Raw genomic sequence first — 24,719 nt, forward strand, 5'->3', positions numbered from 1 at the left:
ATTGCGATAAATACTATCAAAACTGCTTCCTTTTTGTCATGTTTCAAAATCGTTCGCGAAGTCTTTGATACTTTGCATCAAAATTAGTCTTGTTGCATAATATTATATAAAGATTTTTTTTATCAGAACCATTATGCTTCATATAATAAATAAATGCATAAATGCAAGTAAGGTAACCACTCCCGTTTTCATTTCCTGTCATTCTTTGTGTTTCTATATAATTTTCTTGCTTTCGTTTTGTATATATATCGAACCTAGAGGGGAAGCAACCGCTGCATGAACATATTTCATCCGGTTAAACATAATCTCACTCAAGCGTTTTTAACCATATAGGTCAAGTTTGTGTTTATGTGTATTTGAAATCTAGACTCCATTTAGTTTCAATTGTATTTGTGAATGGAAGCAGAACAATACGAGATCTGTACAAAACACTTTTGTTAATATTAGTCATAGGTGGTTCGGTGTCACCTTTCTATCTGTAATCTTTAAATCTGTGACGCGTAAACGACTTGCTTTATATGGATGCTTGATCAACTTCCAAATTAAATTGCTATTTTATAATAGTGTACGTGTATGCACTATAAATGGCATTCGTAAAGTTTGCAGTAGCAGCTATCATGGCTGCGTTGGCTTACGATCGGTTTTTACCTAAACATAAAAGTGCTGGAAGTATTGACGTGCGATTGGATGGTGAATACGATTATATTGTGGTTGGAGGAGGCTCCGCAGGTTAAGCGGTCGCCGCAAGATTGTCCGAGGACCCTACCAACAAGGTTCTACTTATCGAAGCAGGTGGGGACTATGATGAGAGCGAGTTGCCGCATATTGGATTCAGCTCTGGTTCTCTCAGTATGACTGGGTTTAACAGTTCCCCAAAAGCACGCCGCTAAGTCTATGAATGATAACAAGATTTTCTGGTCACGGGGCAAAGTGCTTGGAGGTACAGGGATCTTGAATGGCATGATGTAATCACGGGGAAGCCGCTTTGATTATGAGGAATGGAAGCAAACGGGTTGCGACGGTTGGGGTTACAGAGATGTACTGCCCTACTTCCTAAAATCGGAGGACAACCAGATTACACAATTGGAAGGCTCGCCTTTTCATAATACCGGGGGCCTTCTAGCCGTAAACTTCGGCCCTGAAACTGAGATGACAGCAGTTTATAATCAAAGCACTGAAAGTGCTGAGGGACGGTGCCTCTGGTGTATGTGCAGAAAAATATACAGGGAGAGCTGCCTGGTTTCAAAATCGTGTCGTTGTTATCAACTATTGACAGTTTGGTTATTTCAAGAGCCAACTTTAGTCATGCATGAATATTTTTTATGAATGCATGTTAAGCAAGCGATCACTTCGTACGAAGTTGCATACGGAGATTTCTGCGACCGTTTTATTAACGCTTTCGTACGTAATTACTCTTCAAAATGGGGAAGGATCGGACGAAAATGTAAACAAACCGTAGATGTGAGTATACTAAAAAAATCGCAAATAGTGATTTGATCTGCTTCGCTTTTCGAATAATCAAAATAGACATTTACTATTTATTTTAATAAATATAGTGGGCGGTAACGTTTTGTCGACTACGGTTGCTACGGCATGGTTTGACCCGTTTAAACAGTTGTTTCCTGTGTCACATTGCAATGTTTTCAGGTTATGACACATTTCGATACCAACTATATTCATTTCTTATCGCTTGTATTGTGTATAATAATTGTTATGGCGTTAACATGTTAAATAATAACATCCCAAAAGGTAAATGTACTATTACGTTCGTTAATTCTTTGTTCTATTCGATTGAAAACCCCGGAAGTACAAATTTAAGAAAGAGTTTAGTTAGCGAATATTATTTGAACTGTTTCCTTAAGGTATGTAAGTTTACACACTCAAATATGTTTTAACATACAATTCTATATACTAACCAGTATACAAATGACATTTGTTATTACAAATAGGTAGACCTATTGTCAATTACAGTATCCTTTTTGTTTGTTATTGATATGATTTATTAAGTTTTTCATTGCAGGCAATCTTTTGAAAGAAAAGCTCAGTCATCTGGGATGCAGTGTTGCAGCACTGAAAAGCATGGGGTATGACTGTATATCTCAGCGTATGATTAAACCTACTATTGCAAAAACTATGCAAACAGTAATCGGGGAGTAACATTATTATGATATTTTGTAGTGTTATTAGACCCAGTCTTTCAAAAACAGATGCAATTGCCATTATAACATAGTATGAAATAAGAAAATACTTGCTACTGCTTCTTGCAAACTACCGATTTTTGACCAATATATGTAATCTTAATACAAAATATCACTGTCAAGGCAATTTCATTTGAATTTGAGAAATGGCTTTTACAATACAAATTTGTACTGTAGTGTTTTTTATCTCTTAAGATAAATGTGTACTTTTACAAGAAATATTATCAAGAATTGTATTTGAAAAAAATGTTAGACCATTTCTTTTTTATTTTACTAACAACTTTCACGTTTTATGGATAATAGTAAAGATTATGTATCTTCTATTTTACAGGTGCCCATCAAAGAGTGTTTCTCTTTGCCTGCAATCAGGATACATCAACTGACCTTTGAACTGTGTTTACCAACTTGGGATTCAAACACATGCCCTCTTGGGTAGGAGAAAGTCAGACAAACACCTGTGGCTATATCACTATACTTCTTCAAGTCTTGCTCTATGAGTGATCATGATGTGAAATAAAACAAAATGCAGTCATCTTTTTGTTATATTAAATAAGTTATGAACAAATAAAATATTTCAAACATTTTATTAATTCGTTATTTTGAAAAACAGTATGAATAACATACATGTATACCAAAAGACAAACAAATAATTGGCAAAGAATGGGCACAAAAACATGAGAATATTGAAGTTGGATATTTATTGTTAATATTGATTTTAATGTGACAGAAAATGCCCCAATTTGCCAAAAAGCATTGAATATCAAATGACAATGCTTGGATTTACAAAATTCTGCCCAAATGAGTATTGATCTGTGAGTTGCTGTTTGGTATGTGTTCATAAAAGTCATGATATATAAATCAAAGTTTAAAAAAAATGTTGCAAACATAAAACAGTGGAGGATCTGATGTTATGTTGAAATGATATACTTGTATAAGCTATTTAAACTGTATATGAGCAGATTCTTATGGAAATACTTGTATTGGTCAATGTTATATTGTTCACTTAACAGCTTGAGGTAAATGCAAGATATAATACAGTCAAGTTCAGAAACTGCTCAACAGTTATAAGAATAAACCCTTCCTCTCAATATGGTGTACATTTGTGGGAAGTTATATCAAATCCTTCAAAAGGTTAAAGAGACATGGAGCAGACACAATTTGTTACAGACGGACAGACAGACAACTGGAGCTAAAAGAATTAGTCTATTTCAGGAGGAGACATACTAAGCCAAATGGTTCTTGAGAAAAAGTCATTAAAAATAATTTATAAAAAGTACAATAAACAGGCAGTTATAAAAGTTAACATGAACACTAACTTAGGCTTAGATGAGCTGGATGAAAAATGTCTTAAACAAAATAATTGAGAAGTTGCCCAAAATGTTACAGCTACATGTAAGAAATGAGCCAAGTATCAACAAGAGATGTTTGTCAAACATTATGCCCCCACCTGAGCGCCATGTTGTCAGGATTATATGAACAATTGAATGAAATAAGCATGGACCGAAATGACAGCTGATTAGTCACTGACATTGGATGCCGTTGAGGCAGTTTTAAGATTATGACAATTCAAAATGTGAGGATAGTGTGTTATGACCATGACCTTTGATTCTATGACCTCAAAATCCATATGAGTCATCAGTTGGTCTACAAAATCTAAATGTCAAGTTTGAGGGACATGGGTTCAGGCATGTTATCACACAGACAAGCTTTTTTCAATCAATGTCACTGTGACCTTGACGTTTGACCCGATGACCCCTAAAATGAAAGGGACTCATCTACAGGCCAGACACAACTCCAAGTCAGATTTGAGGGCCATGGGTACAGGCATTGTCAAGTTATCACTCGAAACATTTTCACATTCAATGTCACTGTGAACTTGACCTTTGACCCAATGACTCCTAAAATCAATAAGCGTCATCTCCTTGTCAAGACCAACTTCCATGTCAAGTTTGATGATCATAGGTTCAGGCATGGTTGAGAAATATAGGATTTGTTATCTTTTTTGCATTAAAGGTTATTGTGACCTTGACCTTGGCTTGATGACCCTCAAAGTCAAGAGGGGTCATCTACTGGTCAGGCCCAACCTTTATGTCAAGTTTGATGACCATTCAGACTGAATGGCATGATTGGTCCAGGAATTGTCGAGTTTGCTTTCAAGATCACTTTGACCTTGACCTTTGACCCCTAAAATCAATAGGGGTCATCTACTGGTAAGGCCCAACCTCTGAGTCAAGTTTAAGGGCCAAGGGGGCAGGCATTGTTGATTTATCACTTGGACAACCTTTTACCATTCAAGGTCACTGTGACCTTGATCTTTGGCTCGATGATACCCAAAACCTATAGGGGTCATCTACTGGTGAGGCCCAACTTCCATATCAAGTTTGATGACGAAAGGTCTAGGCATTGTTGAGTTATCACTCGGACAAGCTTTAAAATTAATTTACCATTCAAGGTCACTGTGACCTTGACCTTTGACCTGAAATCATCTACTGGTCAGGCCCAACCTTCATGTCAAGTTTGATGACCATACGTCCAGGAATTGTTGAGTTATCACTCGGACAAGCTTTGGTCTACAGACGGTAGACGGTACCGGCCGACATGTGCAAAGCAATATACCCCTCTTCTTCGAAGGGGCGCATAATAAAAAATGTCTTATTATGCACAGCAGTAATTACATTGACAGAGACATTTTTCCTTTGAAGTATTTATAAATTGAGTCAGTAGCTGAGTCCTTGGATGACATAACAGTGTAGTATGTTGGGTATAATATTTGTTTCCTTTTTAAATGTTATGCCAGCATGTATAAAGATGGTCTCTTCTTCCTGTATAGAGTCAACATCAAAGTCCACAGTAAATAGATTCATGTGAGTTGCACGAAGACAGAATTTTCAAGTTTAAACAATTTACAATGTTGAATTGATGTAAATAGTTGCTCAGATCACAGCAAGGGTAAACTGAATCAGAATGAATCCATTGAAGGTTTTGAAACAGTTTCTGTTTGAAGGCTGTTCAACTCAAGCACAATCCTTTGATATGAGATGGTGGCATAAACTGTTTTGTGAATTCTGTCCTTGAAAAGTCTTTGGTATTCTCAAGTATCACCTTGAAAAACAGTTAAGATGAATTTTGTAGAGATTGGAAAGTCTATTGCTCTTTCGGTAACTTTCATTCTAGGTTCTGAAGTATTTGTGACATGGCGCTGAGTCTCTGAAACGAAAAACAAAAATTATTTAAAAGCAAAAAAAACAATGATAAAAAAAAATTGAGTACATATACAAAATATTTTAAATTTACACCATTTAACAGTCACAGAATATTTCAAAGAGCCACTTGTAAAATCCGTATAATAAAACATCAGTTGTTTTCTCAGTTAAATAAAGGGCACAAGCCGGATTTATAGACCTAATAATTAGGGCCTATACATCATATACAAATATAATACAAATGTACAATAAAATTAGTGTATTGTCTCTGACATGACAGACGGCTATAATGATACCTTGAATTTGGTTCTTTGACAACAGACTTATCTGCTAGAAATCATTAAAAACCCTTTTTATTTCATTTGTTTTCTTTAAGGCCGCACTCTTACAGATTAACAGTTTTAATAATAGTTCATCTTTTGTCCAGGAATGAGCAAATTTTGTGCAAACATCTGAAAACCAGCGATACAAGAATGCTTACAAAAGATTTTATCGCAGTTTTTCATATTTCTGTCCCAAATTAATGTTTTTGAAAAATGCATAAAACATCATTTTTTGAAAATAAATATGAAAACTTGCTATATGATTTTTCAGCAATCTTATATCACTTGTTGCTATGCATTTTCACATGCAATGTTACATATATACAGTATCCAGTGATGTGGATCATTCCATTATATGCTGCACATCTTTAATATTATCATTATAGAATGTGCATCAAACTATACTGTATGCATGATAAGCTTAAAAGTTTGTATTAAATTGAGATTTGGTAAAAAAAAAATGCTACAAACTGACTGTAAATACATACATAATGTACGATTTCCACTTGATTCGCTCTTGCGGTGTATTTACTTTTATCTTGCTTATAAATAACACAAGTAAACCGGAAATATGGGAATTTAGTTACCCATCCAGAAACCTGCAGTTCTGTGTAACAATCCGTCCTGCCTAGTTACCAGCATCTTGGATCCATGTCAAGATCTGAAATAAAAAATGAATAATCTATTTATTTATAAACAGGCTGTTTTCTTTCTGAAGCTTAAAATATGGTTGACATTTTTCTTTAAATGCAAGGTGGTTTCTGTTTTAAGAAAGCCATTGCTTGAGCTCAAGTAGTCATCAGTCGTGGGGTTCAAGATCTGAACCTGTCCCACTTTTGCACCCAGGTTTACCGTACTAATATTATACCGTTCATGAGTGTGTCCCAGTACTAACCCACAAAGGTCAGATTGTTTGCAAATTAAGTTATCAGGAACAGTTTGTCGAGCTGGTTGAACAATTCAACTGCAAGCTTTAAGTTATTTTAAGTTCTAAGAGCCTGTGAGCCAAGTTGATAGAGCACAAACTTGCAAACAGGGAGTCCCCAGTCCAAGTCCCATTACTAGCTGCAATGTTTTCAGAATCGCAAGAAAATCGAAAAAAAAATGTAGTTTGGGACAAACAAGTCTCCCAACTGTGACCAATAGAGCTTATGCTTACCTTCTGGCTGCTCTGGATATTTAAAAAAAACAACTTTTTGACCCATCCCACCCCCCGCATCCCCACCCCCAGGCAACTTTTAAATTTATAAGCTTCAATGTTGATTTAGAATTTCTGAACACTATTAGAGACATGATAATCTTGTAAATATATAAGTCAAAGCAAGTTATTGAAAAATGATAAAAACTTTGACAGATGAAATGACAAATCACATTCGGAACTCCTCGGCCATTTTATCGAAAACAACCTCGGATGTATGCCGGTACATCAGTTGAAGTAGTCCGTAAATTTTTGAATAATATCATTAATTAAATGTAGTGTTTAAGAGTTGTATTCATTGCTCTCAGTTTAAATTGATTGCCAATGAAGTGTATTATTGCAAACATGATTAAGATTCCCAAGAGTTAAGTCATAAAGTTTAACAACTAATTCAGATTACTACGCGATCTATTTGCAGCGGACTTAAACGTACCACTTTTTTGAGTATGTAAACCGTCCAAATACATCCGAGGTTGTTTTTGAAAATAATGGCCGAGGAGCTCCGAATGGACAAATCAGTGTAAACACCGTCATAAACATTCGGAGCTCCTCGGCCATTATTTTCAAAAACAACCTCGGATGTATGCCGGAACATCAGTTGAAGTAGTCCGTATATTTTTGAATAATATCATTAATTAAATGTAGTGTTTAAGAGTTGTATTCATTGCTCTCAGTTAAACTTTTTTCAATAATACTTAATCTTTTTTGAATAATTAGCCTTTAGATCACTCTTCACCAAATGACTCTTTTATGTCCAACTCCATAAAATGCAAACAAGAATAATTACAGTTTGGATCAACATGTCTCTTAATTTTATTTTTAATATTAGTCAAGTAATAACAGAGCCATATGTATGCAATCCAATGTAAAACTAATGATAAATTAGGTTTTGCTCCCATTTTTACCTTCATTTCTGTGCCAAGCCCTTTTAAGTGCATTGAGTCTTTTGGGAGACTTCACAATATTTCTGGCGCTTAATCCCCATATATGGCTTTAAGTTGCCATACAAATTTAAGTCTTCATTACAAAATATACTGTATGTCTCCACTTTAACCATAAACACACAATGAGAGGACTATTTAAAGCATTACCATGTGTCAGAATTATAGATCTTTCTTTACATTTTATTTGTCTAATTGTATTACCAGTCTCTTTAGCAATATCCTTGTGCCTCTTTGAGTACTTGGCTTGACAGTTTGGTTTTTAATACATTGTTTTGAATGTTTTATTTGTACACAACAATGATGATGATGACACTATGCTATGCCAAAACCTCAACACATTTTCTGAAAACAAAAAAGGACAGTCATTCAGAATAACTTTTATTACATCATTTGAGAAAATAAACTCATACAATCAACGAAATAAACATGCATCTGTAAAATCACAAGTCATGTTATGTGTTCAACTTAATAAAGAAAATAAATATTGGTTGCAGTAAGCAATGCGCATCACTTCTAATAAACATTCCAACAGACTGAAAAATAAATCAACACAAATGGAAAAACTGTTTGCAAGTCAGCTAGTATCTTATTTTATGCCTTATCAGATTGCTATGCAAGCTGGAAGCTTACAAAATCACTCTTAAGTCTGTTGCCTAAGAAGAAACAAGTATGGACATCCTTTTCCTGAGGTCAAGAGAAAGTATCTTGGAGGTCTTGAACTCACAACCTTGAATTTGGGGCTTATCCTCTAGACCACTTTCACCTTTTCACATTTTAAAGAGCCCAGTTTACAATATGGCATTTACAAGGATGTGCCCTATTAACAGATTTTCTGAAGTCTTAAAAATTGAACTGAACAAAATAGTTCTCCTTTATTTGGTCTGCCGATGCCCTCCATAATATAGGAAAACCACTTAAAGCGTATATAAATCCTTTACCATTTTACCCTTTTAAAATATATGTTCAGATTTATTTAATAATCACGGACCAACAGATGACTTTTATCTTCAACTTCACATCAGTATGTAAGTCATCAAATATTTGAGATGACAAGATGTTCCACTGAACGCTTTGTTTCCATCTTGCACTCATTTTTCCAAAGAAGGCGTTGCAGTTGTGTTAAGATGATTGCCATGCATTGCAGGTCAATCCTTATACAATGGCATTTTTGATTACATTCGGATTCCAGTGCCTGAAATAGAAGACAGAAAATACAACAATAATAGGAATTATATTTTCAGATCAATTATTTTAAAAGCCTGTACAACAACAGAAAAGTATTCACAAAACATTAAGTGCAACACCAATTTAAAGCTGCATCCTCACAGTTTTACTGTTTTGACACCTTTTTTATTTTTGTCTTTAAACGAGCCAATTGGCAATTATTGTGCAAATGTATGGAAACCAGTGATATTAGACTGCTGACATAATATCAGATCACAGTCTTTCATATACAAGTTTGAAAATTTGGTAAAAATTCCTCCAACTAGTCATATAAGGTCACACATAATAGAACAGATTTCAATTGTTTGGAAAATATTTTTTTGCTATTGCTTTAAGCCATATAATTAATTATATGTGTAAATTTAATTTAATTACTCCTTTGGGCTTTTGAAGAATGACCAAGAAGAACTGTCAATCTGTGAGAGGGCAGCTTTTAGCTCTGGACTACTGGTTAATTAAAAAATATGAAATGAAATTGTTATCATGTTTAAATTCATCTACAATGTTGATATTTTAATACTGTCAATCCTTGTTGGTTAATTGTACAAACATGCAGGTACTTTTGGGCTTAAACCAATAGGATACTTGACTGTTAAATTATTGTCCGAATTTCGAAAATAGCACAACCATTACCTCATCTGCCTTTTTTCATTAGAACAAGCCGGGAATCAGTCAGCTGCACCCCTGGTACCATACTCTTCTCTGAAAATGACAATAAGATTAAAATTTAAATGTCTGCATTTCATTGGCACAGTAAAAATGTCAGCATTTTTCAATGTTTCTGCATCACCACCACTGGTGGATATCAAAGAATTTAGTCTTGAAAAAATTGTGTGCTGGTTTATGCGTTCAAACTCATTTTGTTAAACCAATAGAATGAAGATCTAATTTATTTAGAGAACTATATTAGTGAACAGGGCCGAGGTATTCAATTGTGCCATTACATTAAGTTGTTCGCTACCAACACTCACGGACATATAAACCATACATCCTTGGTTAAAAGAATGTAAATTTTAATTATAAAAAATTAAAGTTAATGATATGAAATGTATGAGATGAATACACTGAGAAAGAAAGTCTTACCTATAATCTAGTCATTCTAAAATGCCGTCCAGGCTTTTTTTTTAATGATGGTTAGCCTGGACTAACCATCATTAAAAAAAAAAGCCTGGACGGCATTTTAGAATGACTCACCTATAATCGATCTAACTAAAGTCAGATTCAGACTTATTTGTTATAAAAAAAAAATAGAGTATTTGTTTTCTTAATTTTTGCCACTGATCACTGGAGCTTCAAAATTGTTATTTACTAACTTAGAATCTGTCAAATGAAAGAAGACTTTACCCCACCCACTAAGAATTAATGACATTTCCAATTAGTTTCACATTAGGGCTCTTAATTTTTTTTTATATTTTATTAAAATACAATAAGTATAAAAATAACACTTACACACAAATAAGTGGTAAAAGTTCGCTCCTCATTCTGTCTTTGGACTAACATATCTCTTGGTTGTTTGAACATCTTCTTGGTCGGCCATGATGGACTACTGATGGTCCAAACTCCGCGCAGTGTTACTTCCCTTGCAGTACAGTAATCACTGCCACCACAAGATTTTCATCCAAAATTGGATGAAAACTTTTAATGGCATTTTTTTTAATCATATATATTTATTCTTATATCCTTTCTTAAATAATTACTTTACGCCAGTTGATAGGCATAATATGTTTTATAAAAAAATAACAATTAAAAAAAACATTCGGAAATGTTCGGTCTTTTTTCAAATTGAAAGAAGGATTTACAAATTACAATATCAACATGGATGTGTTGTTAGCTATTCAGACATGTATCGAACGTTTTGCATTTTTTCCTTTTATGGAATAAAATCGTTTATTTTCTAAACAAATGAAACATGTTGCTGGAATTTCTTTTAAAGGTGTTCCGTCCATTTTGTAAATTGCAATCACGTGCCGTTTCTATCATCACGTGATATTTGTGAAGGCAGTGATTACTGTACTGCAAGGGAAGTAACACTGCGCGGAGTTTGCTGATGGTCTTGATACTAGCCGAGGAGTTCCGATTGGTTGTTTTCGATAAAATGGCCGAGGAGTTCCGAATGCGTCATAAAATCAGTCTGTTTTCGGTCGGTGGAATTACCGAAATCCCGAAAATACCGAAAATCCCTTCCATTCTCTGAGGTATATAGCGTTTTCTTTAATACGCCCGGATTTACTACTTTATTGTGTTTATTGTGTTCGAATGTTGTATGCCGTAATTGTTGGAGGTTGGAGAGGGGTGGGGAAGCCTGGGGAGGGTGGGGGTCGTGGTGACTAAAACCCGGGACCCCCTTTCATTTTCAAAAGTTCGTACAAAAGAAGAGTATGCGAGGAGGTTCTTACGCCGTTCCTTCCTATGCTGTATATCTTGGTGGTTGGAGAGGGGTGGGGGAGTCGGAGTAGTTGGGGTGGGGCAGGGAGTGATTAAACCCCGGGAACCCCATTCATATTTCTAAGTACATACACAAGAGTATGCAGTATGGTTTAAAACTGTATTGTGTTTAAGTGGGTTGTATGTCGTGGTTGAGGTTGGTTGGAGAGTGGTGGGGGAGTCGGAGGAGGGGGTGGTGGCTACGAAGAAGTCTCAAATACTACTTTCACATATCTCATTTCAAATTGTAGAGGTAAGGGAGGGTAGGGTCGTACCTTACCGTATACAAAAATGTATGCGAGGGTGTGTACGCCGATATTTAATACTTCATTTTGGTCGTCCTGTATGCCAAAGTTGTTGGTGGGTGGAGGGGGGTGTGGAAGTCGGACGAGGGGGATGGCTAAATCCCGGGAAGTCCTTTTAATTTCATATATGTTAATGTTTTAACGACTAGTTCAATATCACATTTCATTGTGTTTGATTGCTATTCGTATTTTAAGTATATCGTATATTGAATGTTTTAAAGGTGTATTATTTGTTATTGATATTTCCTCTAATAAGTTATCCGTTTATTTCGTTGTAAAGCGCCTTTGAACGTGTGGTTAAAAATGGTGCTGTATAAGTTAATCGATAAATAATAATTGTGTAGTGTGAACAAGTTGTGTGTCGAGAAAGGTGAATAATTGGTATCAAGCGGGAGTTGATTATATTCAAAGTCAAAGTCAAACACGGTTTATTCTCTCATACCATAAACATGGCAAATGAGGTCCAATACAAAACATATATACATGGCGGCAGATATAATGTAAATTTCTAACTACAATTCATATGATACCCAATACGAGTATCGGACGGTCACTCACATGAAGCCAGAAAACATTATAGCCAAATCACAATGAATAAGGTTGTATCAATAGTAGAAATATTACCTTTGAATCACTTGTACATAAGAAAAAGAATATCTAACAATTGTGTGCCTAATTTATACAATTGTTCTTATGTGTATCATAACGATTTGTATGTGTCTCAACTGTTATGTGGAATCGCTTGGTATGTTTCATTGCACAATCTCGCGAAGAAAGAAATGCAAATTGTACAATTTCACATAAATACCATCACTGTACCTAAATAAGAATCATCAACATATTTTAACATTTGTCATGACAATGATAGGAAAGTGTATTTAATGAATAAAGGCTTAATATAAGATTTAATATCATAAAGCATACTACTTAAATTCATACATGAAATATTCGTCTCAATATCGATATGGACATGTCATTGTGAGATATTGGTCCATGTCTGATACCTATAGTAATGACACCCCGCTGTGACAGATTCTTATCGTGCGGTCAGTACCTGGAACCATGCTGTCACTGATGACTATAATACGATGTGTATTGAACCCCAATGGCGATCAGGTTCAAAACGGGATGCTCCTGTGAACCAGAAATTAAATCTTGTATTTACACAAAGGAGTATTTGAAGATCAACTTTAAATATTGACTTATAATTATAATAGTTTTGTTCATCCTCACCTGATGTGAATATTTTTTTGAATGTATTTATGATTCTATTTCATATTATGTATAACCTATGTCATACCATGTGTTTGTTTATTTATTATTCATTTGTGGTTAAGAAGATGATGTACGTTGTACAAGTCTTAATAAAATATATGTTCTGTTCTATTTACACGAAGGTAACAAGTAAGAGTACGCGGTGTATGAGAGAAACATCTGAAGTCGGAATATTTATTTCTTAATGCAATGCAGTTCAAGAGTACATTGCACGTCAGTGTTTCTATTTATATATATATATATATATATATATATGTATGTTTTATCAATTATATTCGTATTGTTCTTGGTATAATAATAGTACAATATAGATTTAGTGAATACATTTTAGGAAAAGCGTTGTAAGCATTTGCTTTTAAAAAGAAAGGCGAGGAATATTTGGGGAATAGTTGAAAGCGAATATGGATTTTAAAATTGGCTAATTAAAGTCGGAACACCTTGAGAACGTGATATGTTAAATTTCACGTGTTTGGTAAAAAGGTGTGAATTCGCAGTACCTAATGAAAGCGCTTGTTGATATATCAAAGTTAGAACCGTGTAATGAGTGTTTGTAGCAGAATTAACACCTTGGCATGGCTTGAGCACAATCGTCAGATTGTCAGTATATATAAAGGTGTGTTCAAATATATTGCATGTATGTTGTGTTCACTCTTGTTATTAAAAATGAAGAAAGTTGCAATTTTCGGGGACAGTCACGTCTGGCGACTAGGCGCACTCTGCAATGAGGACCTCAAGGTGCGTTGTTTTTTCATGTTCACTCACTATGTACAGTAAAACCTAACTTCCTATTTAGTTAGCTTACATCGGCGATTTATACGTGTTTGTTTCTAGTTGTCATATAACGACATGCCAATATACTCGTACTAAAAAGTTTTAGGATGGTCAATCTGTGAGAGTGCAGCTTGTAGACTTTTTGTAAACACCTACTGTCACGATTTAATGACTCAACCTAATTAAGCGTACTAAATATTAGGTCTGAATGTACAATGATATATTATGTATTCATATGTGATGTTTAAGCACTTTGCACACTGTGAAATGTTACAGTCATAAGTGTAGTAATTCTATAATTGAAAGGCCGCATATATATTCTGTTTTGTATATATTATGTTTTACTTCAATTGAATATATACGGATGACAATTATTAAAACAATGTTGCAATGAGGTGATAATTGAAAAGAATATTACAAAGGCAACGACTGTGAAGCCATTTACAATATTAAATGTATTCTTTTAGGTGCCTATGGAGGTGCGTTTCTTTGGTGCGGGCGGGATGAAAGCTTCCAAACCCAAACCAGGACTTTTGAAACAGGTGAAGATGTATGGGGCGGACTTGGTGGTAGTGAGTTTGGGCGGCAATGATATCATAACTGCATCCGTACCGAAGGACATAGTGGCGGCCGTACTTGACATTGCCCAGGACTTCCTTGACAGTGGTGTATCTACCATCCTGGTGTTGGAGATTGGGGAGCGTGAAGCATTCCGGGACGGGTTGGGGTACAGGTCTTTTGCAAGCCAGCGTGCACGAATTAACCAGTTGCTGGGGAAGAGAGAGCTCGTTGAAGTTTTGCGGCTTCCCCACATACGTTTTCCAGCCGAGTTCATGCGAGACAAAGTACATTTAAATGAGAAGGGACTGAAAAAGTTGTTTTATAGAATTAGGTCGGCAGTGTGCCGGTACATGTAATTGTGCTCGTTTCATTCGTCAATAATGTTAATTTGTATCTGTTCATGTGTTCAGCATAATAAACATTGCAGGATTGCTTCTTAAAAAACTGTTATATGCCCGATTAAACACTTTTAATCTGGAATGAAGTTTGTCTTCATTTATTGTACTTTTGCCACTGACTACAGTCAAAGCAGTTGTGCGTGCGTGCGTGCGTGCTTGCGTGCGTGCGAATCCAATTTGCCGTACAGAAAGCGAAATCCCTCAGCTTGTGATTAATAACGCGATTTATTCTAGCCAAGCGTAATCACAAAGAAGAATGGTAGTAGCAGTTCACTGCCACTAAACCGATTCACATTCCCTGCAATGTGTTGTTTTCTAAGACAGTTATATGAGCTGAAATTAAATCATGATGATTAAGAATGGGCGAATTGAGTGTATAATCCAGCTATTACTCAAAACAAGATGACGTGTCACCAGTGTACAAATAATATGAAAGAACATTGGGGAATATAGAAATCTATTTGTACAGTTCCTGAAGTATGCGACCATTAAGGTAGCACACCCCTAATAAAACCTCCACTCGATACTCAATGCTTTAGCCTGTAGTGTTAAGCACAGGGACTAAGAATATTTTGAGGGTTTCATGATAGGGGTTCGAATCCAGCCAGAAGCACATTGCAATATTTTTTATTTTTTTTGGGGTTTCATTACCTAACATTTCTATTCAAAAGTTCAAATTGTATTTTAATTAAAAGTAATGAGATAGATGTTTTGACATATTAATATATTAGCTTCTGTGACGTTTTTTAACTCGCAATTACGGCTGAAATAGATGTTTGGGATTCACCAACTTAATTTGTTAAGAATGAGACGGTTAAACATTTCGATATTTTGGCATAATGTTCTCAGAAGACAATTCTTAATACTAAACTACATGAGTATTTCAAGATAGTGTTGTTTTTGTCTAAATATCGATGTTCCAATTTTAGTTAAACTTGAAATGGCCATTTAAGTACAGTTTCATTATATTTGTTGCTGATGTGATCAATACTCTAAACTTCTGAAATCAAATATTTCTTCGTATAATTATTATAATTTTGCAAGAAATAATAAAAAGGGACTGATCTTGTCATTCGGGAGATGGTGTACGGTAATTCAAATTGAAATAAAAGTGCTTTTTTGACGGTAAATATCTTTTAAATTCTGATTGTGAACCCAGAAAATGATATACTTAAAGAATTTAACAAGCTGATCAAAGTTTTAAATGGAGCCAATTAGTGATGTGCTCCCTCAATGTGCAATTTGTATTTTACATGTTGTTGCTGTTCTAAAAATAAGCTGTTTTTGCACCAGCGCCTTCCAACCGTAACTCACAAGATGAATAACCAGGGCCGAACATTATTTGAATTTAACGTATACCAAGGTACATAGTCATATATTACGAAGTACATTTATTTAACGTTAATTGAACGTGTCGATATATGCAACGTCTATATGTCGATATGAGTAATCGTCTATTTGGGAAACTATAATATGCAAATGATACGTACAGTACGTCATCCAGATGTAGTAATGTCATTAACACTTGACAGGTGTGAAAAGGGTCAAGTCGCCACTCAGTGGTAGGGCCAACACGGTAGCCTTTTCTGTGTAAAAATAACATGCCAAACTTAGTTATACTTGTCACCTGGTGTCAACAGAACGGAATCATTACATAAATACCAGGTAATTTTTTAGTAGTCTCATTCCGTGATTAAACGCACACTCTTGGATTTTCTTAGTTAAATAAGGTCTTCTTTTCTCGTGCAATTAAGTTTAATTCATTTCTTTTATTTCACTTGCATGAAAGGAACAAATTCGTAAAAGATTCATAATTAACTTAAGACAGTAGCTTTTAAAATGGGTAGTAAGTGTTATTGCGTGGTGTGTTCGAACAGTTGCGTGACAGGCGTTATTCAGTGCAGCAAATGCAAAAAGTGGATGCATAGTGACTGTGTCAACATCGCAGAGGCCGAACTGCCGTCGTGGTCCACCAAGCACACGCGACTTCTGTCCCAAGTGTATCTTCTCCGGAGATTAGTACAACTCAGGCAGCGCTCTACTTCGGTAAGTCATATGTAGTGTAGTAAATTTTGTTTTATTTCATGATCAATACAGAAGCATATTCATTCGATTGAGTATTAATGTATACAATGCGCAACATGTCTCAAACTTAACTGTTGAAAATGTGACTGCTAAGTACTACATTAAAGCTTTCTATGCTGAATACAAGCCTTTCTATGCTGAGTACCTGCCTTTATCCCCATAATGTAATGCTTATCATGCCTACTGCAATGCTTAGTCTGCGTATATTATACTATATACTGGGCACTATATACTCCCTTGTTTTGGTTAAATTTTGTTTTGAACTAACCCCAAATTTTACTGTTTTTTACCATATCTGATAGGGCGCCTCATATGGGAGATCATGTGACGCTGACGTACCCGAAAAAAGCGTGTTGAAAATTTTTGCTCGTGCCATGCTGTGTTTACTCTGGAAAACATGTCATACCTTTTGAAGTGCTTGCGCGTGAGTTTGTTGCTGCAGAGACCCGCCGTGAATCCCATTGTAGGGAAACTTCAGTCTCACTGAGGTGGCATATCTCTCAGCGCAACTCGCGTCGCAAGTGCAACTACTCCTTTTTCCAAATTGCATTAACCTTTTGTCGTCGTCGAAAACCATGCGCCAATAATAAGCAATAATAGCGGCTAGCTGATGTCAACATGCACTTTTATGTCAAACGATATACATGGTAAATTCAATTTTGGGGTGTACCATTTATGTCAGAGCTAGACAATCGGTGAGACCCTTTTAAGCGCGTGAGTTTGTTGCTGCAGAGACCCGCCGTGAATCCCATTGTAGGGAAACTTCAGTCTCACTGAGGTGGCATATCTCTCAGCGCAACTCACGTCGCAAATGCAATTACTCCTTTTGTAAACGGCCAGCAATAAATACGGTTAGCTGATGTCGACTACATTTACTGGGATGGATTATTCCATAATCATCGCTTTATGATAAAATATTTCTCTATATCGCATCAACAACAAATAAATAAAAAATAGTTCAGGAAAAGTTCATGAAGAGTTCGAACTTGCTCGACAACATGACATGTTACAGGCATATTTTCCTCGCGTTTCGCTTTCGAGTCTTTGAGGTACGCATGAAGTAACAACTGTACTTAAAAAATGAAAAAGGGTGCTTATGTTTTCAGTTTATGTCCCCCTTTAGGGAAAGCTGAGACATATGCATTGACGTGACATTCAACAGTACTGCCAACAATGTCACACCATTATACCTATCTTTCTAGCCATGGGTTCTTTGTATGCTTTGATTGATAATTGACAGTCATTATACAACTGTTTTGTCAACTCAGTTTTACATCTTGTACATATGTTTTATTTATTTTGTTTTATACACTGAATGTTCAGGCTAACATATGTGTATTTAACTTCTATTATTATACATGCTTTACATTTGCCACAACCCTTGCGCGTTAGTGCTACATTGCTGCTGAAGAGAGCCATTACATAGCTCTCTTACGTGGACTTAAAACATTGCATTTCTGTATGATTACTAACCCATTTAAATGATGGTGTGCCTTTATGTGAATAGTTCTAAAACGGGATATTAAATGTTTGTGAGCTAGATAGGTTTATATAACAAACAAGGTACAGTTCACGAGTACTGTCATAGTGGCAAGACGGTTGTTAATTACCTTTAATTCGAACATATCACTTTACGGTCATTCCCGTGAATGTTTCGGCAACCTTACTGTTTTCGCAGAATAGGATGATTATTTCAAAATAAGTATCGATTTCTTTCGGGATTAATTGATGAATATTTTTAACATTGCATAAGCAGTCCGTGTTAAAATAATACGAAATGAAAGTCCATAAGGGAGGGAGGTTATTTTCAATTAGACCAATTTTTTATGATTTTTTGAAGATGCTGTTGCATTTCAATGTTCTCTGAAGCTGTAGTACGTAACAAATTAGGAATGTGTTGAAACTTCTTCAACTAAATGAGGGTAGGTTTTGGGTGGGGGTGGGGGATGGGCCATAACGAGAGCGCCTCCTCGTGGTGTGGCCTGGATATGGCACGGTGAATGAACAATCTGTTTTTCATCTAAATTAGAAATATATATATATATATATAATACAAATCTTTGGTCCAATTCAAGTCCACATTCATCCTGCCATAACTGAACGCTCTCATATGGTCGAAAATTAGCAATATCACTTCGCTTAAGATCATCCTCTATCATATAATATACCACTTCGGGACATATGGCATTATAATAACCGCCTACTCAGCCCCCGAAGGTGAACAGACCTCGGCTTACGCCTCGGTCCATATACACCTTCGATGGGTAAATGGCCTGTCCTTATTATGTCATATGGCCCTCAGTGGTGTATTATATTAAATTTCTTTAATATCGTAAACACTGACGTGCAACGTACTCTTGAACTGCATTACACTAAGAAATAAATATTCAGACTTCCGATGTTTCTTTCATACACCGCGTACTCTTACTTGTTACCTCCGTGTAAATACAAGATTTAATTTCTGGTTCACAGGAGCATTCCGTTTTGAACCAGAACGCCATTGATTGGGGTTCAATACACATCGTATTATAGTCATCAGTGACAGCATGGTTCCAGGTACTGACCGCACGATAAGAATCTGTCACAGCGGGGTGTCATTACTGATAGATAACAGACATGGACCAATATCTCACAATGACATGTCCGTATCGATATTGAGACGAGTATTGCATGTAAGTATTTAAACGGTATGCTTTACGATATAAAATATTAGATTATGCCTTTATTCATTAATAACACTTTCCTATCATGACCAATGTTAATATGATGTTGATGATTCGTATTTAGGTGCAGTGATGGTATTTAAGTGAAATTGTACAATTTGCAATTCTTTCTTGGCGAGATTGTGCAATGAAACATACCAAGCGATTCCACATAACAGTTGAGACACATACAATTCGTTATGATACACATAAGGACAATTGTATAATCAACTCCCGCTTGATACCAGTTATTCACCTTTCTCGACACACAACTTGTTCACAATACACAATTAATTATTATTTATCGATTAACTTATACAGCACCATTTCTATATACACGTTCAAAGGCGCTTTCAACAATATAATCTGATAACTAATTACAAGCAATATCAATACAAAAGCTATTAAACAATCAATGTACGACATATTAAAAATCAGAAAATCAATAAAAAAAATATAATGTGATATCAATTGAATTACTAGTTTGAAGTTAAAACATTAAATATCTATATCTACGATAACAAAATAACTCCAGCCCATGTAAAGTACACAACTTCTGTGTATCTTTATTACCGTCTGCTGTCTTATCAGATCACACATTTAAGTGTCTTGCTGTGCGGTGTCATCCAATACAGTACAATTTTCATAAACGAAACTGAATGAATAAATCTTGTTATCATACTTCGTTGGTTTTGATTACGTTTAAGTCACCCCAACACCCCTCCACCGACTCCCCTTCCCCTCTCTACAACTAACTATGGCATACAAGCGATGACACTAACAATAAGTAATTACTCCCGGCGTACAAACCACCTCGCACACTCGATTTAAAACGAAAGGGGGTCCCGGGTTTTAGTCACCATGACCCCCATCCCCACCCTCCCCAGGCTTCCCCACCCCTCTCCAACCTCCAACAATTACGGCATACAACATTCGAACACAATAAAGTAGTAAATCCGGGCGTATTAAAGAAAACGCTATATACCTCAGCGGAATGGAAGGGATTTTCGGTATTTACGGGGATTTTCGGTATTTACGGGGATTTTCGGTATTTACGGGGATTTCGGGATTTCGGTTATTCCACCGACCCCAATATCAAACGCAAATTGCTTGTTTCAAAAATAGAATATTGATTAAATCTAAGCTAATAGGGTTCTGCATGCAGCTCGCATCAATAGCAAAATCCATTTGCATGCTATTGATGTAGTCTGACCCGGTCGAGTCCATGTGACGGATCGATACTCCCCTCCATATAGCCATCAGTTCCATTTCGGATACAGAGGCTGGCAGAATCATTTCTTCCGTAGGCGTAGTTTTCAACGTTTATTCAGGGATTTGTAAAGAGTAAGTGTTTTGAACTTATGTTATTTGTTACAGTATATACCTGGTATAACATTGTTTTGGTATCGTTTTATCTAGGATCGAGTTGTATTGAAGTACGTTAGTGCGGTAATTGGAAATTATAATAAAAACTCCTTCGTGAGGTAGCGGCGGTGTGAAGGTGAAATTTATCTTGATCGATATTGTATTGATTCGCATGACTACTCGCAGATATTTTTTACGACTATCTCTTTCTTATGAAATTTGTGGTTTGATACAATGACGTTTTAAATACAATTTTGTATTATAATATTACGTACTGTAATAATTATTATAACATTAAGAGTGATGACTCATTTTTGCGCTTAATTTAGTTGTCACTGTCAATGTGCTGCAGGTAGATCTAGTCAAAATAATTTTACATTGAAATACTTTTTTACGTATGTTATATGGCAAATCCTTTTAGGGATAGAAAATTTCCGTAATGAACACATACACGTACTTCAAACATCCTTGAACATAAGTAGAAAATAATTGATGTCCTGAACAACACATTAGTAAAAAATAAAAGGTGTTTTGAACGTCTATTATTTATACTAATGTTTGAGGATGTTTGAAATGTGTATATATGCGTAAGAACCAATTACCACCTGGCTTAGCTCAGTCACAGGGGACATTCCCTTGTGAGCTCAGTTGGTTAGAGGCTTACAGTAGAGGTTCCAACGATCGTGGGTTAGAGCACATGCAAAAACCATTTACACTTTTCCACCATGTTTACTTTAACATGTGCAATGGTGTGCGATTGAGGGTTCTCTTGGAAATGCCTATCAAATTGTTTAGTGCCCTATCATTAATATCATGGGTAACTAAGAATGCATTCCAATAGACAAAACCTGTTTATATTTGATGTAGTCCAAAATGTCCCTGAACTGTATATTATGTACACATGTATATTAACTACAGTTTCTGGTGATATTTTAAAATAAATTTGTCTCATTCAAATCAAAGTGCATGCTTTTTAATGACAATAGATTCTAAGTTAAGATTTTATAATAATATGTATCATGGTAATGGCAAAATAAAAATATATATCATGGACATATAATTAAATGGTTTATTGGTCCGGGTAGATATACAGATGTACATAGATGGAAAGACATTGTCAATTTCTCAGACATTGTTATTCTAGATGATCAGATATTGTGTTTTGTTCAGTTTAATCAACTACAGGCTATTTTGCAGTTGTAAAGATTGTTTTGTGCATTGACATTTGTGTCAAAAACAGTAGGAAGTACATTGAAATAAATATAAAATATTAAAATAAATTACATTGGAAACAATTTCAAAAGAGTTGCTTTTGCTTTTGGCATTACCGTATTATATCATGCATAGGACGCACTTTTTTACCCCCAATTCTCGTCATAAAAATTGCCTGCGTCCTTTCTATGCTATTAGAATTGCATCTGTTTTTTCCCAGTCCATTTCAGGTCGAAAAATATCGGACCGGGGAAGAACGCGGTAATAGTAAGTATCTCTACTGCGTCACCGAAGAGAACAACTGACATCTAGGTAAAATCACGCAAGTTAACACACACAGAAATATATTGAATGTTCACTTTAAAATGATTTATTGAGAAATAAATTGAAAACAAACATCAGTGTTTACTTTTTTACAAAAGGGACGCTACTCACAAAAACTCGATGTGAGTCAGCACTTTAACTGTATTGAGTTATAACGGCAACGGAAAATCGGGAAAGGAGGTAAATATCAATTAATCGTTGTTCACGATTTTAATGTTTTGATATTTTACAAAACATTTTGTTGTATGTTACTGTTTTAAAAAAATAAATCAAATCTTTTCAAATGTGCGAAGGTGTGATAAACGCACGCTGTCTGTCATTAGAAAAACATCAATAGAACAAACTATTGCGATGGTAATACCAGTATGGTTGTTTGTTCGCACTTTACCCGTCGTGCCTTCTGCTGGCAAGGATAATTACCGACACGCATTAATTATGCCTGACATGCTTTAATCCGCGCAGCGACAAGCCTTATCAAAACAATCATCAGTTTTGACAGTACAGTTTTGCAACAGTTGCAACGGTTGACTGTCATTCAAAAGGCATGTCGGAACTATTGCAACGGTTGACTGTCCTTCAAAAGGCATGTCGATACTATTATAACGGTTGCAACGGTTGACTGACAATCAGAAGGCGTGTCGGGACTATTACAGCATTTGTATAAGTCTTATAATATGCGTGAATGTTCTCAAAATGTCAAGACTTATATAATTGTTGTGTACACTAAATTACCGAAATGCGAAATTACCGAAATACGACAATAATTATCGAAATATGCCTTATATACAATATACTTATATACAATTTTTTTTACATCAATATTATGTTATAAATACTTTACCAACCTTAATTTTTCGGCTCCGATTTTGACATTTTTCCGCTGCGTCCTATCTTATATATTAGGGGTTTTACCCGTTTTTTCAACGATTTTTTTGCCTGCGTCCTATCTGTGCTAGCGTCCTATACATGATATAATACGGTAATCCTTCATATTCAAAAGGCTATTCTTCAAAATTGAGTTTACCTCAATGTTAACTTTTTTCCAAAGAATCATGCCAAAATCCGCAAATTCTCACGGGGCGTATGGCCGCATGAGATTGACTGCGCATGCATAATGACCAATATGCATGTTTATTTATAGCAATTAGTTTTCTCTCAAAAGAAGTTTTGTAAGTATAGTATCAATTTTTGTGCAACAAACTCCAGGAATGGTATTTCATTAAATTGCTTAGTTGAAAAAAGAAGTATAAATGCAACACTGATCTCCACATCCTGAATACAAAATTCACCTTGATATTTATTGACCATTTTGTTTATCAAGCCAGACAACTCATACAAACACATGATTGCCTACATGTAGTTTTATTGTTTTGGCAACTTGTTCCTCTGTGGGAAAACTGTCACAAACTTCAAAGAAACACTTCAAAGGAGAAAATTAAGTGCTTTCTTATATTTAACAAGGAAGTCAGTAAAATTAAGATTAAAATCTTTCATTTGGTAAATTATTCCTTCGCTATTGAATTGTATCATTTTCATCAAAACACACTATATACATCTCGTTTTATACTATGAATGAGTGCATTTGAGCTCATATCGGGATAGCATTGGATTTGGAATGAAACAAAAACATTTATTGGGTTTTATGCCGAAATGCCGGGTACTGCTACTAACTAAGCTTAAAGCTGGACTTAAAGATTTACCATTTTTACAACTTTACAATTTTTTGTCTTAGAATGAGCAAATTTTTGCTTAAAAATCTGCAAACCAATGATAAAAGACTGCTGACAAAAGATCAGATCGCAGATTTTCATATTTCCGTTCCCAATTTAAGGTTTTATGGCTTAAACGGTTACTAATGGTTTGGGAAGAATGCATAAAACATCATTTTTTGAACTTCAATATAAAAATCTGCGATCTAATTTTTTGTCAGCAGTCTTATATGACTGGTTTACATGCATTTTCGCATAAATTGACTCGTTCCAAGACAAAATATAAAAAAGTTGTCAAAACATTCAATCTGTGAGAGTGCAGCTTTAAATAAGGCTTTAATAATTGCCCCCTTTGGCGCCCCAATTTTGCACAAGCTTTATCACGTCACAAATTTTTATTATTAACAATCATAAGTCATTAACCCCCAGTTGTGTAACTATAAGAATCATTTCAGACAACAATGAACGAGAAAATCTTTAAAAGCCTGTCAAATTTGC

General features: G+C 35.3%; 1 protein-coding gene and 2 long non-coding RNA genes across 3 annotated transcripts in view; 2 read left to right on the plus strand and 1 right to left on the minus strand.

The window, feature by feature from the left end:
* Positions 1 to 356: 356 nt before the first annotated feature.
* Positions 357 to 2,772, plus strand: LOC128223279 (uncharacterized). Its single transcript, XR_008259310.1, has 3 exons — positions 357 to 1,461; positions 2,021 to 2,084; positions 2,530 to 2,772. It is a non-coding gene; the product is annotated as an uncharacterized LOC128223279 (long non-coding RNA).
* Positions 2,773 to 8,241: 5,469 nt separating this feature from the next.
* LOC128225062 (uncharacterized) lies at positions 8,242 to 11,128 on the minus strand. The gene is made up of 3 exons (XR_008259598.1): positions 10,540 to 11,128; positions 9,724 to 9,792; positions 8,242 to 9,058 (listed from the first exon to the last, which is right to left on the minus strand). It is a non-coding gene; the product is annotated as an uncharacterized LOC128225062 (long non-coding RNA).
* A 9,564-nt stretch (positions 11,129 to 20,692) lies between these two features.
* The window catches only part of LOC128222050 (follistatin-related protein 5-like), a 77,117-nt gene continuing 73,090 nt past the window's right edge, over positions 20,693 to 24,719 (plus strand). The window contains exon 1 of the mRNA XM_052930814.1: positions 20,693 to 20,955. The gene's annotated coding sequence lies outside the window, so the exon portion shown is untranslated. The remainder of the gene's footprint in view (positions 20,956 to 24,719) is intronic.

This window comes from Mya arenaria, chromosome 2, assembly GCF_026914265.1.
Source record: "Mya arenaria isolate MELC-2E11 chromosome 2, ASM2691426v1".
Classification (NCBI taxonomy): Eukaryota; Metazoa; Mollusca; class Bivalvia; order Myida; family Myidae; genus Mya; species Mya arenaria.